At 46.7% G+C, this 16,801-nt stretch overlaps 1 protein-coding gene across 1 annotated transcript in view; it reads left to right on the top strand.

Moving 5' to 3' along the window:
- The first annotated feature begins 16,724 nt into the window (after nt 1-16,724).
- Nucleotides 16,725-16,801, top strand: part of LOC141270664 (oocyte zinc finger protein XlCOF7.1-like) — a 53,721-nt gene continuing 53,644 nt past the window's right edge. The window contains exon 1 of the mRNA XM_073680758.1: nt 16,725-16,795. The gene's annotated coding sequence lies outside the window, so the exon portion shown is untranslated. The remainder of the gene's footprint in view (nt 16,796-16,801) is intronic.

Raw genomic sequence — 16,801 nt, forward strand, 5'->3', positions numbered from 1 at the left:
CACCGGGTTCCATGGCCCGAGCAAACTGTAACGGGTCTGGGAGGCGGAACCTTTGAGCAACTATACAAGGGGGCGGTCCTTGTAAGGAAGCGGGTGGCTCCCAGGGAAGACGGGCAGGTAGTCACGGCAAGTGACAGGGACAGTCTCTGGGTAGAAGGGCAGGTAGTCACGGCAAGTGACAGGGACAGTCTCTGGGTAGAAGGTCAGGTAGTCACGGCAAGTGACAGGGACAGTCTCTGGGTAGAAGGACAGCAGGCAGGTGGCTGGTGAGCGCTCCCAGGTGAGCGGGCGAGAGTCTTTGGACAGGCAGGTGGTCACGGCAAGTGACGGCAAAGCCTCCAGGTAGGCTAGCAGGCAGGTAGCAGGTGAGCGCTCCCAGGTGAGCGGGCAAGAGTCTCTGGACGGGCAGGTGGTCACGGCAAGTGACGGCAGAGCCTCCAGGTAGGCTAGCAGACAGGTAGCAGGTGAGCGCTCCCAGGTGAGCAGGCAAGAGTCTCTGGACAGGCAGGTGGTCACGGCAAGTGACGGCAGAGCCTCCAGGTAGGCTAGCAGACAGGTAGCAGGTAAGCGCTCCCAGGTGAGCAGGCAAGAGTCTCTGGACAGGCAGGTGGTCACGGCAAGTGACGGCGGAGCCTCCAGGTAGGCTAGCAGGCAGGTAGCAGATGAGCGCTCCCAGGTGAGCGGGCAGGCTGGTCCATAGACAGACTGACAGGTGTCGGAAGGCAGACCGTCGGACCGCAGGCTTGCAAGCAGGTAAACGGATATCAGGCAGGTATCAAGCAGGAATCTGGCAGGTGACTGGCAGGTAACAGGCAGGAATCTGGCAGGTGACTGGCAGGTAACAGGCAGGAATCTGGCAGGTGACTGGCAGGTAACTGGCAACGGGACTTGAGGGCTGAAGCAGAGTGAAGGCTTTGCAACAACATTGCTCGGGCACCTCCATTTTGGAGGAGGTGCCTTATATATGGTGAGGTCCTCCGGCCATTGGCCGGGGACTCCTTAGGACGGCGCGCGCGGCCCCTTCAAGAGAAGGGGAGCGCGCGCGCCCTAAGCACAGTGGCCGGGAAGCAGCGCGCGCTGCCAGCAGAGCGGGAGGAGGACGCCGGGCACGGAGTGGAGAGGTGAGGGGAACAGCGTCCCTGCCTAGCAGGAAGCAGGGACGCCGACGCTACAATGACGTATTTTATACAGAAGAATAGCGCTACCTCAATAGTTCTCTGTACAATACACTGTGTTCCAAATTATTATGCAAATAATATTTTCTCAGATTTTCCCAAATTACCTATATGAATTGCAGTCATTGTAATTTTCCAGTCAAATACCTATTAGAGTACAATTGAAAGGTTTTTGTACAAACTGCCTATGATAACAGTATATTTTTTTAAAAAATAAAAAACTCAAACTGCACTCAAAATGCACGTTCCAAATTATTATGCACAGCAGAGTTTTCAACCTTTTCATTTTAATAAAGAACAAAAAAATGGTCATTTTTGAAATTATAAGCATTAGCAGGTTATTACAAACTGAAATCAAACAGTTTTCAACTCCAAACTTTATTCTAGGTGATGTTACATTTGCACATAGGACCCCTTGTTCGAAAGGAGCTTCTGAACTCTCTCGTCCATTGAATTTGTCAGGTTTTGGATGATTTCTGCTTTAATTGTTTTGCATGAGGACAGAATACCCTCCCAAAGCTGTTGCTTAGATGTGAACTGCCTCCCGCCATCATAGACACTCCTTTTGATGATGCTCCAGAGGTTCTCAATGGGGTTGAGGTCAGGGGAGCATGGGGGCCACACCATAAGTTTGTCCCCTTTTATGCCCATAGCAGCCAGAGATGCAGATGTGTTATGTGCAGCATGAGACGGGGCATTATCATGCATGAAATGATCTCCATGGTCCAGATGGATTGAGTGGAGGATGGCTGGTTGATGGACACCCCATGCAAACATGGCTACGGCGCTAACAAGGAGGAGGTTTACTGGTGTGTTTAGGTTTGTTGTCTTGTTGTCTTGTTGAAACACCCATTTTAAGGGCATGACCTCTTCAGCATAAGGCAACATGACCTCTTCAAGTATTTTTATATATGGAAACTGGTCCATGATCCCTGGTATGCGGTAAATAGGTCCGGCACCATAGTAAGAGAAACATGCCCATATCATGATGCTTGCATCACCATGCTTCACTGCCTTCAGTGTGTACTGTGGTTTGAATGTTGAGTTTGGGGGTCGTCTGACGAACTGTCTGTAGCCTTTGAACCCATAATGAACAATTTTACTTTCATCAGTCCACAAAATGTTTCTCCATTTCTCTTTAGGCCAGTTGACGTGTTCTTTGGCAAACTGTATCTACTTCAGTACATGTCTTTTTTTTAACAGTGGGACTTTGCTGGGACTTCTTGCTAAGAGATTATCTTCACACAAGTGTCTTCTAACTGTCACAGTACTCACAGATAACTTGATACTGTCTTTGATAATCCTGGAGCTGATCATTGGCTGAGCCTTTGCCATTCTGGCTATTCTTCAATCCATTTGAATGGTAGTCTTCCAGTTTCTTCCACGTCTCTCTGGTTTTGCTTTCCATTTTAAAGCATTGTAGATCATTTTAGCTGAACAGCCTATCATTGTCTGCACTTCTTTATAAGTTTTACCCTCTCCAATCGACTTTTTAATCAAAGTACACTGTTCTTCTGAACAATGTCTCGAACAACCCATATTTCTCAGGCTTTCAAGGAGAAATGCATGTACAACATGTGCTGGCTTCACCGTTAAATAAGGGCCACCTGATTCACACCTGTTTCATCACAGAATAATTGACCTCACTAATTGAACTCCACACTGCTATTATTTTGAACACACCCCCTTTCAATTAATTACTCAAATACACAGACTCAAAAACATGCAGATCATGAATGCGGAGTCTGTTGGTTTTCTTAGAATCTACTGCACCAACTGGTAAATTGTTTGAAATGTGGTAATATAATTTATACCAAAACCAGTTATTAATCTAGTTAGTCATATCGGACTGCTATTATTTTTAACACTACTGTACTACAGCCTGTATTAATCTAAAATCCACAGCAGAGGACCGTCATGTGGATGGATTCTGCCTCAGTGTAGGAGCGCTGTGATGGAATTGTGGGAGATCTTCCTAATGATCTTTTTACACCTAGGCCTGCGACAGGGCAAAGGGTCATCCTCTACGCCTAGAGCAATGTTTCCCAAACTCCAGGCAGCACGGCCCCCAACATATGTTTTCAGGATTTTCTTAGTACTGCACAGGGGAGAGAACCTGTGGCAATTTCTGATACCGTGATAATTCCATCACCTGTGTAATACTAAGGAAATCCTGAAAACATGATGTGTTGAGGGCTGTGAGGGCTGGAGTTTGGGAAACACTGGTCTAGAGGAAAGGTTTAGTCATAATCACACATGCAGATTCTTTCCTGTGAGAGTAGTGAGACTATGGATTCTTTCCTATAAGAGCAGGGACACTCTAGAACTCTCTGTCACATGTCGTTGTAATGATTGATTCACTGCTAAAACTCATGGGGGGCTTGGATGTCTTTCCTGAGAAATATAAGTCTATAGGTTATGGGAACTAGATTCTGTGATGGACGTTGATCCAGGGAATTCATCTGATTGCCGTATGTGAAGTCGGGAAGGAATTTTTCCCCTAATATGGAACTATTAGTGTCTGCCCTATGGGATTTTTGCTTCTTCTGGATCAACATGTTAGGCTATAGGTTGAACTCAATGGACTTAAGTCTACCTTCAACCTTAAAAACTATTTAGTGCAGTGATTTGCTCTTAGGATGGGGGTCACAAGTGCAAATGTATTCTCATCCAAGAGAGTGAGGCGAGATTTCCTCACTTGCTGTCCATATAGAATTCGTGTTTTTTACTCAGCAGCAATTAATCTTTTACAGGACCATTTATAGCTTCCTGTGTTACAGAATTGGATCTGTAAAAATTGAATGCCAATTTTTTTGTTTTCTTGCACCCATCCACACTCTCAGTATTTGGTCAGTATTTCACATCAGTATTTTGTAACCCAAAACCAGGAGTGGGTGATAAGTGCAGAAGTGGTGCACGTGTTTCTATTGTACTTTTCCTCTGATTCCTGGTTTTGGCTTACAAATACTGATGTAAAATACTGACCAAATACTGATAGTGTGACCGTAGCCTAAAGCCTGGTATTTACTGCTAAAAGAATCCTGAAAATAACAACTCCCAGCATGCACTCTCAGATTCAAACCTTCAGAGCCTGCTGGGATTTGTAGTTTTGTTACTGCAGTGGGGATACGGGTACAGGTGTTGCATCTTAACCTGCAGCATCAAAAGGCATTCACATTTTAAGGCTACTTTTACACTTGCAGTGTAAAATCCGGCAGGATCCTCTGTCTGGGAATAGTCGGTCGGATTTCCAGTATTTGTCACATTCCTGATACAGCCAGATTCTTCCATTGGCCATAAAAACAGGTGGCTGGAAATCGCAGCATGCTGACGTTTGATGTTCGGCTCTTTATCCGGCTTGCTGCAAGATCCGGGTGGCCCAAATCATTTTGATTTTTGTACCAGCAACCAGCGGTCACATTTTACTTACTTTCTGCTGCATTGGTTTGTATTCTGATGTTTTGATGTGCAACGTAACTCGTGCGCAAATTATTGGTTTATGGGAGCATCTGGCTGCATCAGGCAGATCCTGTGAAATCTATCCAGCTGTTCCCAGTTAGAAGAGCCTGCCGGATTTCACAACCACCATGATAACAAAGGCAGAAAAAAAAACAGATAAATATCAGACTAAAATGATGCAAATGTTCAACAGAGTCTGCAAATGGAAAAGTTTATTGGAGATGGAGAAATTATGCTTCTCAACACCACCCAAGTTAATTGTGAAAGCTCATATACGGTGGATAGATGGTGGCATAGGTGGAATAATTCTAGAAAACTCTATCATTTGAAGATGTTAGATAACATTTTCCTTCACTTTGAATAGAGAGGCACACCGAGAATGATCAGAGGGCAGAAGACTTCCGTTCATGCGCAGTGTGCCTCTCTGAAGCCAGTACGCCTACACCCGGCTTTAGAGGCTCAATGACGCGAGGGGAAGAAGCCGCATGTATGAGGTATGTGTAGCACTAGCGATGACACCAGCGCTTGTAAGTCTTGTTATCACGTCCACAAGGGCGCGATAACATACTAAGTGGGTCAACTAGTCTGGGGACACTAACTCCCCCACGACAAGTCAAGGACCTTGTGAAGACACGGGGCCTTCCGTGGGCATAATACTACTCAGACAATACAGGGTGAGGGTAAAACAGCGTGGCAATACTTTAATGAACCACAAAGCGGACAATAAACACATAGAACAGTCCCAGCTAATACCCAAGATGGTACAACATTACACAGTCCTCGCCCTTCCGCCAGCCTGGAAATTAAGAAAAAGAATTAACCTGTTAATACATATCGCATTTTACGTGAACAAATAGTTAACACCTAGAACATAAGGAAAGGGATTAACAAGTTAATACATAATGCATTTTTAATGACAAATTAACCCATATATAATAAGGAGGGTGGGAACACCGATCTTCCTAAGAGGACTGCTCCTGGTGCGCTATATACCAAGGAGTCAGCAACCAATCAGGTATGAACCTGACCCACCCTGACCTGCACTCCCCTCTCCCTTCCCCCCAGTATGGGACTCATCCTTTGTTTCTCCAGCTCATCTCTGCCCCCACACCACATGCCAAACTCCATCTTGTATAATGTCCCCTTTTACCTAAAATGCCCTCCATCTAGCAGAGTGCCCTGGCAGGCATCCCAGTCATGGGTCCCTCGCTTTTAGCCCATTTGGGTCCCCAGTGCGGGGCTACCTGACTGCAGAATGGCTGCCCTCAGGACAAATACCCAGTGTCCAATAACCTCCGCCCACCCGCCCATTTCTTTTGCTCCCACAATAAAGACAGACACTGTGACTTGGATGAAATGGCCACAGCAGCCTTTATTAAACAAATTAACACATATAAATTTAACAAATATATATTACATATAAAATAACCTGAGAATAAGGAAAGGGTCTTTGGAAGCCAACACATCGAAACCTTTCACCATCAGCTCCTCCTGTATTGTCCCTAACTGCAACGCGCTTATTCAGGGGCCCTCCAGCTGAATGGTGCTCATCCAATTTCCCTCTGAGACCTTAGCCCAGTCGGGACCCTGATTATTCCTTTGCATCTGCCAAAAGGAGGAAGGTGACCCGCCCACCACGGGGTCACCCCTAAACTCTTTCCATGCCACCACTTAGCTTTCCAAAGACTCGATCCTGCCACGGCATACATGAGTGACCACCTCATGAATTGCTTGACCTTCCACACCCTAACAGCCTTCTCTTAATCCCAGTGCCCACATATCAGTCCCTATGGGAGACAAATGTACCCCATCCCTACGCATATGCTCTTGGGAAGGGACTTCTAACTCCTGGTGCCTGACTACAATGGCCCCATTATTGGAAAGGAAACTAAATATTTCTCTGTTTATACGAAGAATGGAACACCTGACGGCAGTAAGAAACGCCAAATTAGATGTATTCAATAAGGTGTGGGGACCATGGGACTATTACTGGGCCCAATTTAATACCTGATATTTGATCAAGGAAAGGAGAACAGAGTTTACTGCTGAAATCTTCCAGTATTTTGCCTTATTACCGGTCCCCCTCCCCCTGTTGTTTTCCTGTCTGTGTCATAAAGGTTTGTAGTGTTTTTGAAATTGTAAAGAAATATAGATTATAGCAAATGATTGAGTAAGCGAGCAGCTCCTACAGTTACACCAACTATGGAAATATTCAGCTCCTCGTATAATAGTGCTTGGACTAAACACTTTATTAGAAGACTACAAGAAGAACGCAGATAAGTGTATGATCCATAGCAGATTTCCAACATGCTCTAATAATTTCAGTTTATGCGTTATTTCTTTGGTTCTATTGTTAAACCTATAAATTTTCAATAAAATTTACAGTATTAAAAAAAAATATTTCTCTGTTGACTTTTGCCCGAGCCTTGCTCAAACGCTCAGTGGATCGGCCATGTTTCCATGTAAGTTGGGCAACAATATCCGACCAAACTAATACTAGACACGGGTAGGAGGACATGATATGCAAGCAGTCAAACTTGATGTTTCCTAGAGATCGGAATGCCCAAGTCGTTCCACCCGAGTGTATTAGTAGAATATCTGGAGGCTTGTCCAAACTAGAGTGGAAACAAAACTCGGGCATAAGTCTGGTCCATAGCATACCACTGACACCGATCCGCCGAACCGTCACTGCCGCTTTACAGAGTCCGAGCTGAAGGCCATCTGGTCTAACATCAGCTCTTAGTGCTACCCACACCACATAAGAGTGGCCTATTTCTTCCTTTATCTTCTCCAACAAACATGTAGTACGTGACACAACTTTCCAGTGCTGATTTCTTCTTTCCTCTGCTCCTACACACATGGCATGTTTTTCAACTAACAACTACTACCCCCACTCTTATTTATGACCTTGTTTAATTGGCCCTTGAATATCCTGCATCTGGCTTAGCCTTGATCAGCTGATCAAGATGGGTACAGACTGCTCCCCTCTGGTTCACACCTGAATGTGTGGCGCCCCGAGGGTTCGGTTGCCACAGAGGTATTGCACCTTAACCAGGTGTGATATTCCACTCCCAGGTAAGGATGGAGTGTGGGCCAGGGCTCAGTTAGCTGCACACACACATACACACTACCCAATTTCCGGGGGACAGCTCGACGGTGCTCCCATATGATTGCAGGCACAACTGACCATGTCTCTGGCTGGAGTGGGGAGGGGGGAGAGAACACAGTGATGTAGGAGCAGAAGGGGACGGTTTCTGGAGCATAGGAAAGAGCTCATTGGGTGCAGGTCACCTGAGCTCAGACACAGAAGTAGATAAAAGGTGGGAGCCATCTTTAGTCAGGGTTCAGTTCAGTGGAGAAAGGAGAGAGAGCTGACAGGGAGCTGCGGCTCAGCCTGAGCTCAGCTCCACGAGGCAGGCCTAGAGAGAAGGCCGGGGCCAGAGAGGAGAAGAGAAGAAGGAGAAGGAAGGAAGGAGAAGAGACAGAGGAGTAGAAAGGTTCCAGAAACAAGAAGGCAGAAGGGACCCTAAGAGAGCAGAACGGACAGCAACCGTTGCAAACCCGCGTTACATCGGGTGAAGGGTCAGGCCGTGGAAGGGTACCGGATTCCCAAGTTGGTGGAGGTAAATCATCCCTCAGCTAAGAACCGGAGGTCGTGATCATTTATTGGTGCGACCCCTTGCTACACCCGCTAGGAAGGCACCACATAGGGTCAGGGAAACTGGCGCCAAGTTTTACCAGAGAAGGCCCGAGGCAGCCGGACAGAAGCGTGGTCACTGGTGGGGCACGAGAGGCCAGAGAAAGGATAGAAGGGGGTCCTGTGCCATACTCCTGAACTGCCTGGGGGTTGACCGAGCCCCTCACCTGGTGGACGCAGCACGGCTTGGGCAGTCATTGCTGACAGAGGTGACTTGGATATCAACTGTGAGTAAAAGGCCTGAACTGCACCATTGGACTCTGTGTGATTTATGCTGCGCCTGCACCATCACCCCCAGCATCCACCTACATTGCCCTGAGACTACACTCTTCCCGTGGGGAGTTATCCTATCCCTGTGCTGCACACCAACACCAGCCTCAGCGGTCTGCCTTGCAGCGGCAGTCATCCCTGACCGCAATCCACGGGTGGCGTAGTCGGACATTCACTAATCTATAAATAGACTGCACAGCATTTGGTCTGACCACCCTGAGCCACGGGATCGGGTTGCCACTACTACCCCCAGCATCGCACAGAAGCCCGGTTCCAGGTGCCCCACGGCCCAGGGGGCGAGTCAAATGCATTCTGTAGCACATATATTGTGAGCAAGGAGTTTGCTATAGATGTGTCTGCAGTGCATTGCCTTAAGTGTTCAATTGCTTAAGTGTGAGTAATATGAATTATACCTGAATTGAACCTGAAGGGAACTGGATACTTGGACACTGTAAACAAGGTTTGTATTTGTTTTCACTTTCACCCTCATAAGCCTTCACTTTTTACAACCACCCCTAATCCCTACAACTAGTAATGAACTCTTCATCTCTCCCTCCATCCTCCCCATTCATCTCACCTCCGCCTCAGAACTATTCCTCATCACTCAATCCTAAGCACAGTCACCTCATGCTATCTCCTGCTCCCACTTACTAACAATTTCTCTGCTCCTCCTCACTACTAGTGATATCTCCCCAAATCCTGGCCCTCCTCACCACATCCCCACAGTCACTTCCAACTCCTATCCACGATCTATCACAAACTCTCACAACCCTTCTAACCTCATGCATATCTCTTGCATCCTTCTAACCTCATACACATTCGCACAGCCCCCGCTTCTCCAGTCCCACTAACAGGAGCTCTATGGAACAAACTTTCCTACATCCATGATCTTTTCATCACTAACAAACTTTCCTTCATTGGCATCACTGAAACCTGGATCTCCCCCTCTGACACTGCCTCACCAGATGCATTTTCATACGGTGGATTCCACCTTTCCCACAACCCCTGCCCCATTGGCAAGCATGGTGGAGGAGTAGGTTTTCTCCTGCTAGATAACTGCTCCTTCAGCCAAATCCCATTGCCACCCTCTGTTACTCTCCCCTCTTTTGAAGTGCACTGTGTGCGCATCTACTTCCTCTCCAACCTTCAACTGGCAGTCATTTACCGCCCCCCCCCCCAGGACCAGCCACCACCTTCCTAGACCATTTTACCACCTGGTTACTTCATTTCCTTTCCGCTGACATCCCCACTATCATCATGGTTGACTTCAACATCCCCATTGACACTTCTCTCTCAGCTGCCTCTAAGCTTTTATCCCCCACTTCCTCCTTCGGCCTTACTCAATGGTCTTCCGCAGTCTCTCACAAAGATGGCCACACTCTGGACCTCATCTTCACCCGCCTCTGTTGCCTGTCTAACCTCTCTAACTTATTCATCCCTCTTTCTGACAACAATCTACTTACATTCTCTACTCTCTCCTCTCCAGGGCAACAATCCCCACTCCACAAACTTGCATACCCTCGCAGAAATCTTAAACACATTGACCTACACTCACACTCTGAATCCCTCCTCCCTCTTACAGACATCAGTTCCTAACATGACGCCGATGTTGCTGCCGCTTTATATAACACCACAACAGCAGAAGATCTCAATTCGGTCGCCCCCCTCACACATATCAAAGCTCGCACAATCAATAGGCAACTCTGGCATACCAGCCTAAACCAAAGAACTGTGACGGGCCTCCAGGGTTGCTGAGCGTAGATGGAAAAGGTACCACTCCAATGAGCACTTCATCGCATTCAAACAGTCCCTCACTACCATCAAGTCCACACTCACTGCAGCAAAACAAACATACTTCTCATCTCTCATATCCTCCCTGTCTCGCAACGCTAAACAGCTATTCAACACCTTCAATTCTCTCCTCTGCCCCTCAGCGCCTCCTCCCTCTCATCTCAGCTGAAGACTTTGCCTTAGCAGAAGATTGATACCATCAGACAAGGCTTTTGCCTTAACACATAAGCAAACACATTTGCCTTAATACGTCCCCCAGCCCCTCCTCACACCTACTCAATCCTCCTCCTCCAAAACCAGCTTCTCCACCATTATTGAAGATCGACTTTCCTCTTTACTCTCCAAATCACACCTCACCACCTGTGAACTTGACCCAATCCCGTCCCAACTCATTGCCAACCTTACCACTATCTTCATCCCAACCCTAACCCACCTATTCAACCTGTCATCAACATTTGTTGTCTTCCCCTCATGCTTCAAACATGCCTCGATCACACCCATCCTCAAAAAGCCCTCCCTTGACTCATCCTCTCTGACAAGCTACTGCCCCATATCACTTCTCTCTTATGCCTCAAAACTACTGGAACAACATGTCCACTTTGAACTGTCTTCAAATCTCTCCTCCTGCTCTCTCTTTGACTGCCTCCAATCTGGCTTCCGACTGCACCATTCTACTGAAACTGCCCTGACTAAAGTCACCAACGACCTACTAATTGCCAAATCTAAGCGACACTACTCTGTCCTCCTCCTTCTAGACCTGTCATCTGCCTTTGACACAGTGGACTATTCCCTCTTACTACAGACTCATCTCTTAGCATCCCAGTCTTGGCCCTATCTTGGATCTCTTCATACCTAACAGACAGGACATTACCGTCTCCCACTCACACACCACCTCCTCATCTCGCCCCCTATATGTTGGTGTCCCTCAAGGTTCCGTTCTAGGACCCCTGCTCTTCTTCATCTACACCTTTGGCATGGGACAGCTCATAGAGTCTCACAGCTTTCGGTATCACCTCTATGCTTATGACACACAGACCTACCTCTCCGGACCCGATATCTCCTCCCTACTAACCAAAATCTCACAATGTCTGTCCGCTATTTCATCCTTCTTCTCTGCTAGATTTCTAAAACTTAACATGGATAAAACTGAATTCATCATCTTTCCCCCATCTCATTCATCCTCCCCCCACCTGGCCTATCTATCAACGTCAATGGCTGTTCACTCTCCCCAGTCCTGCAAGCTCACTGCTTTGGGGTAACCCTGGACTCTGATCTCTCCTTCAAACCACATATCCAAGCCCTTTCCACTTCCTGCTGACTCCAACTCAAAAATATCTCCCGGATCCGCACAATCCTCAACCACAAATCTGCAAAAACACTAGTACACACCCTCATCATCTCCCATCTCGACTACTGCAACCTCCTGCTCTGCGGCCTCCCTTCCAACACTCTTGCACCCCTCCAATCTATCCTAAACTCTGCTGCATGACTAATCAACATGTCCCCCCACTATTCCCCGGCCTCTCCTCTCTGTCAATCCCTTCACTGGCTCCCCATTGCCCAGAAACTCCAGTTCAAAACCCTAACCATGGCATACAAAGCCATGCACAACCTGTCTCCTCCATGTATCTGTGACCTAGTTTCCCGATACATACCTGCACGCAACCTCTGATCCTCACAAGATCTCCTGCTCTACTCCCCTCTTATCTCCTCTTCCCACAATCGCAAACAAGATTTCTCCCATGCATCCCCCCTACTCTGGAACTCTCTACCCCAACATATCAGACTCTCGCCTACCGTGGAACCCTTCAAAAGGAACCTGAAGACCCACCTCTTCTGACAAGCCTACAACCTGCAGTAACCATAGCTCCACCATACCGCTGCACGACTAGCTCTACCCCCACCTACTGTGTCCTCACCCATTCCTTGTAGACTGAGCCCTCGTTGGCAATGTCCTTGCTCCTTCTGTACCGGTCGCTGTCACGTTTTGCTCAAGATTATTGTAATTGTTTTTATTTGTATACCCCTTTTTCACATGTAAAGCGCTATGGAATAAAAGGTGCTATAACAATAAATAATAATCATAACCCAAACCAGCAGTGGTCAACCTGAAAGAAAAGGATGAATAGAAAATACATAATTACAGCTTACTGTATACATATTAACTATAAACACCCGCCCCCTTTTTTTTTATAAGATATTTGGACGCACATATAAACGGAAATGCCCCAACTCCCATCGTTAGATTTTCTTCACCATGTCAGAAGATCAAGCCCATGTACAACCCCTGGCAAAATTATGGAATCACCGGGCACAGAGGATGTTCATTCAGTTGTTTAATGTTGTTGCAAAAAAGCAGATCACAGACATGGCACAAAACTAAAATCATTTCAAATGGCAACTTTAAGGCTTTAAGAAACACAAAGAAATCAAGATAAAAAATGTGGTACTCAGTAAGGGTAATTTTTTTCAGACCAAGCAGAGGGAAAAAATTATGAAATCACTCAATTCTGAGGAAAAAATTATGGAATCATGAAAAACAAACACACAAACGAACACGCCAATACATCACTAGTATTTTGTTGCACCACCTATCGCTTTAATAACAGCTTGCAGTCTCTGAGGCATGGACTTAATGAGTGACAAACAGTACTCTTCATCAATCTGGTTCCAACTTTCTCTGATTGCTGTTGCCAGATCAGCTTTGCAGGTTGGAGCCTTGTCATTGACCATTTTCTTCAACTTCCACCAAAGATTTTCAATTGGATTGAGATCCGGACTATTTGCAGGCCATGACATTGACCTTATGTGTCTTCTTTCAAGGAATGCTTTCACAGTTTTTGCTCTTTGGCATGATGCATTATCATCTTGAAAAATGATGTCATCATCCCCAAACATCCTTTCAATTGATGGGATAAGAAAACTGTCCAAAATATCAATGTAAACTTGGGCATTTATTGAAGATGTAATGACAGCCATCTCCCCAGTGCCTTTACCTGACATGCAGCCCCATATCATCAATGACTGTGGAAATTTGCATGTTCTCTTCGTGCAGTCATCTTTATAAATCTCATTGGAACGGCACCAAACAAAAGTGCCAGCATCATCACCTTGCCCAATGCAGATTTGCGATTGATCACTGAATATGACTTTCATCCAGTCATCCACAGTCCACGATTGCTTTTCCTTAGCCCACTGTAACCCTGTTTTTTTCTGTTTAGGTGTTAGTGATGGCTTATGTTTAGCTTTTCTGTATGTAAATCCCATTTACTTTAGGCTGCTTCTTACAGTTCGGTCACAGACATTGACTCGTTTCCTCCCATTCGTTCCTCATTTGTTTTGTTGTGCATTTCCTGTTTTGGAGACATATTGCTTTAAGTTTCTGGTCTTGACGCTTTGATGTCTTCCTTGGTCTACCAGTATGTTTGCCTTTAACAACCTTCCCATGTTGTTTGCATTTGGTCTAGATTTTAGACACAGCTGACTGTGAACAACCAACATCTTTTGCAACATTGCGTGATGATTTACCTTCTTTTAAGAGTTTGATAATCCTCTCCTTTGTTTCAATTGACATCTCTTGTGTTGGAGCCATGATTCATGTCAGTCCACTTGGTGCAACAGCTCTCCAAGGTGTGATCACTCCTTTTTAGATGCAGACTAACGAGCAGATCGAATTTGATGCAGGTGTTCGTTTTGGAAATGAAAATTTACAGGGTGATTCCATATTTTTTTCCTCAGAATTGAGTGATTCCATAATTTTTTCCCTCAGCTTGGTCTGAAAAAAATTACCCTTACTGAATACCACATTTTTAATCTTGATTTATTTTAGTGCTTCTTAGAGCCCTAAAGTTACGATTTGAAATGACTTTAGTTTTGTGCCATGTCTGTGATCTGCTTTTTTTTCAACAACATTAAACAACTGAATGAACATCCTCCAAGCCCGGTGATTACATAATTTTTGCCAGGGGTTGTACATGCCTTTGTTGCTGACCCTATTCTGAATGAACATGACCCGTAATTTGAGCCATATATCCCATTCAGCATCAAATATTTCCTAAAGACAGCAACAAATTGGAATCACGACAGTGCCAATCCATTCTCATGTATTAGTAACAACCCCGGGTTGAATCCTCTTAAAAATTCTCTCATGCACTTCACTGGGCATTCATTATGGCCTTTTACTGGACTCAGCACAATTACACAGCCTTTTCCCCCAGAATCAGTCTTGGACTTTCTCAAAAAACAACGACATGCCCCCTCCTCCACCAGAACGTCCCCGTATTGTAGTCTGCCCCGACTACGCACGTCACTACTGACTAATTCGCCAATTCTGAAGGCCATGAAAAAGGCTACTTTAAAAGTTAGCTGAAACAGAATGACTTTGAATTCTGAAGAAGAAACCTCACTCAGTACCACTAAAAGTTTACTTAACTCAAAAGAGACCGGCTTCCTCCAGTCTCTGACCACTCAGCCTTTCCTTTAACCCTTGAGCGCCTGCCTGACCATAAATTCTTTGTGGCATCCTTCCCGGTTAGTCTAAACAGGAATGCTAAGGCCGTCATGCGACCATTCAGCACTAACACTGATACTCCGTCCTCACTCGCCTGACCTATCATATGTAACAACAGGCCCACTCTCTCCTCATGTGACTGACACACACCTCTCTCCACCTTCAGACGCTGCAACCATTCCCACACTGCTGTATACTTAGCCCATGTGCCCGGAGCCACCGACTCCCTGACCAATCTCAGTGCTGATCCAAGACCAGATCCAATAGTTCCCGAGGCCAGGAGGCTCCGTGCTGCTCCGTGCCAGCTTCCGGAACCACCCCCACTGAAAACGAGAGAGAGCGTCCGCTATAGAATTAGTGACCCCAGGCACATGAACCCCATGTAACCACACGTTCATCTCCAGGCCGCTTAACACCAAATACCGCATCAGGCTCACCACGGGGGGAGATTGGGCTGACAGATTGTTAATACTCTGAACCACGGCCACGTTGTCACATAGAAACCTCACTTTCCTGTTTCTTAACCATTGTCCCCAAATCTTCACTTCCACCACTATCGGAAACAATTCCAGCACGGTTACGTTTTTTATCAAGCCATTCTGTTTCCAAGCCTCTGGACATTCACCCGTGCACCACTTTCCTCTGAAATATGCGCCGAACCCGTGTGACCCCGCTCCATCTGTTACCAATGCCAAATCCACATTGGAGATCACCTCGTCCATCCACACCGAACGACCATTATAATTTGATCAAAATTGTGTCCACATGCGTAAATCAGCTTTCTGGCCAACCTTCAATCGAATAAAATGCATTGGCCGGGTCACGGAGGAGGTCGCCCATGCTAATCTTCGACAAAAAATCCACCCCATTGACAAAACCCTACATGCAAAGTTCAATTTGCCTAACAATGATTGTAGCTGATGCAGGCAAATCTTCCTAGCTCTAAGAGCCTCCTGTATACAACTCCGCAAATCATCCAGCTTGTCTCTTGGGAGACGAGAGTCCATTAACATGGAATTTAACTCAATCCCTAAAAAACATAAGACCGTTGTCGGGCCAACCATTTTTGGCCACCTCACATGGACGGCCAAGCTCCACAGGTGAGCACTTCCGGCCGCCGGTTTTCCCCTCTTGCCACATCCAGTTTTCTTAAAAGAGTTGTCCACTACTTTTTGATTGATGCCCTATCTGTAGGATAGGGCATCAATGTATGATCGGCAGGGGTACCGGGTGCAGGACCCCAGGCGATCATACATTGATGCCCTATCCTACAGATAGGGCATCAATCAAAAAGTAGTGGACAACTCTTTTAAGAAAACTGGATGTGGCAAGAGGGGAAAACCTAATAATATACACATGGCTCCGCTCCGTACACCTCGTGCCCACGCGGCTCGGCTCCGTACAGCTTGTACACGCGCGGCTCCTCTCCGTACACCTCGTACACGCGCGTCTCCGCTCCGTACACCTCGCACACGCGCGGCTCCGCTCCGTACACCTCGCACACGCGCGGCTCCGCTCCGTACACCTCGTACACGCGCGGCTCCGCTCCGTACACCTCGTACACACGCGGCTCTGCTCTGTACACCTCGTACACACACGGCTCTGCTCCGTACACCTCGTACACGCGCGGCTCCGCTCCGTACACCTCGTACACGCGGCTCCGCTCCGTACACCAAGTACACATGCGGCTCTGCTACATCCACACTGTAAACCCCTCCTGACCCCACACATAACCTTCCCCTCATCCAGCACCATGACAACCAGCACAGCAGAGTCCTGCATCCACTGAGGCCCCTGATCATGTGACCCCTGACTCCTCCCCTCCTGTGACCTCATCACAGGTCCTGTGCGCACAGAACAGCCATATATGTGGTGGAGGCTCTGCAGGTGGAGGTATGT

This window comes from Phyllobates terribilis, unplaced genomic scaffold (genome assembly GCF_046119375.1).
Source record: "Phyllobates terribilis strain yellow unplaced genomic scaffold, ASM4611937v1 Scaffold_5__5_contigs__length_657084704, whole genome shotgun sequence".
NCBI classification, from domain to species: domain Eukaryota; kingdom Metazoa; phylum Chordata; class Amphibia; order Anura; family Dendrobatidae; genus Phyllobates; species Phyllobates terribilis.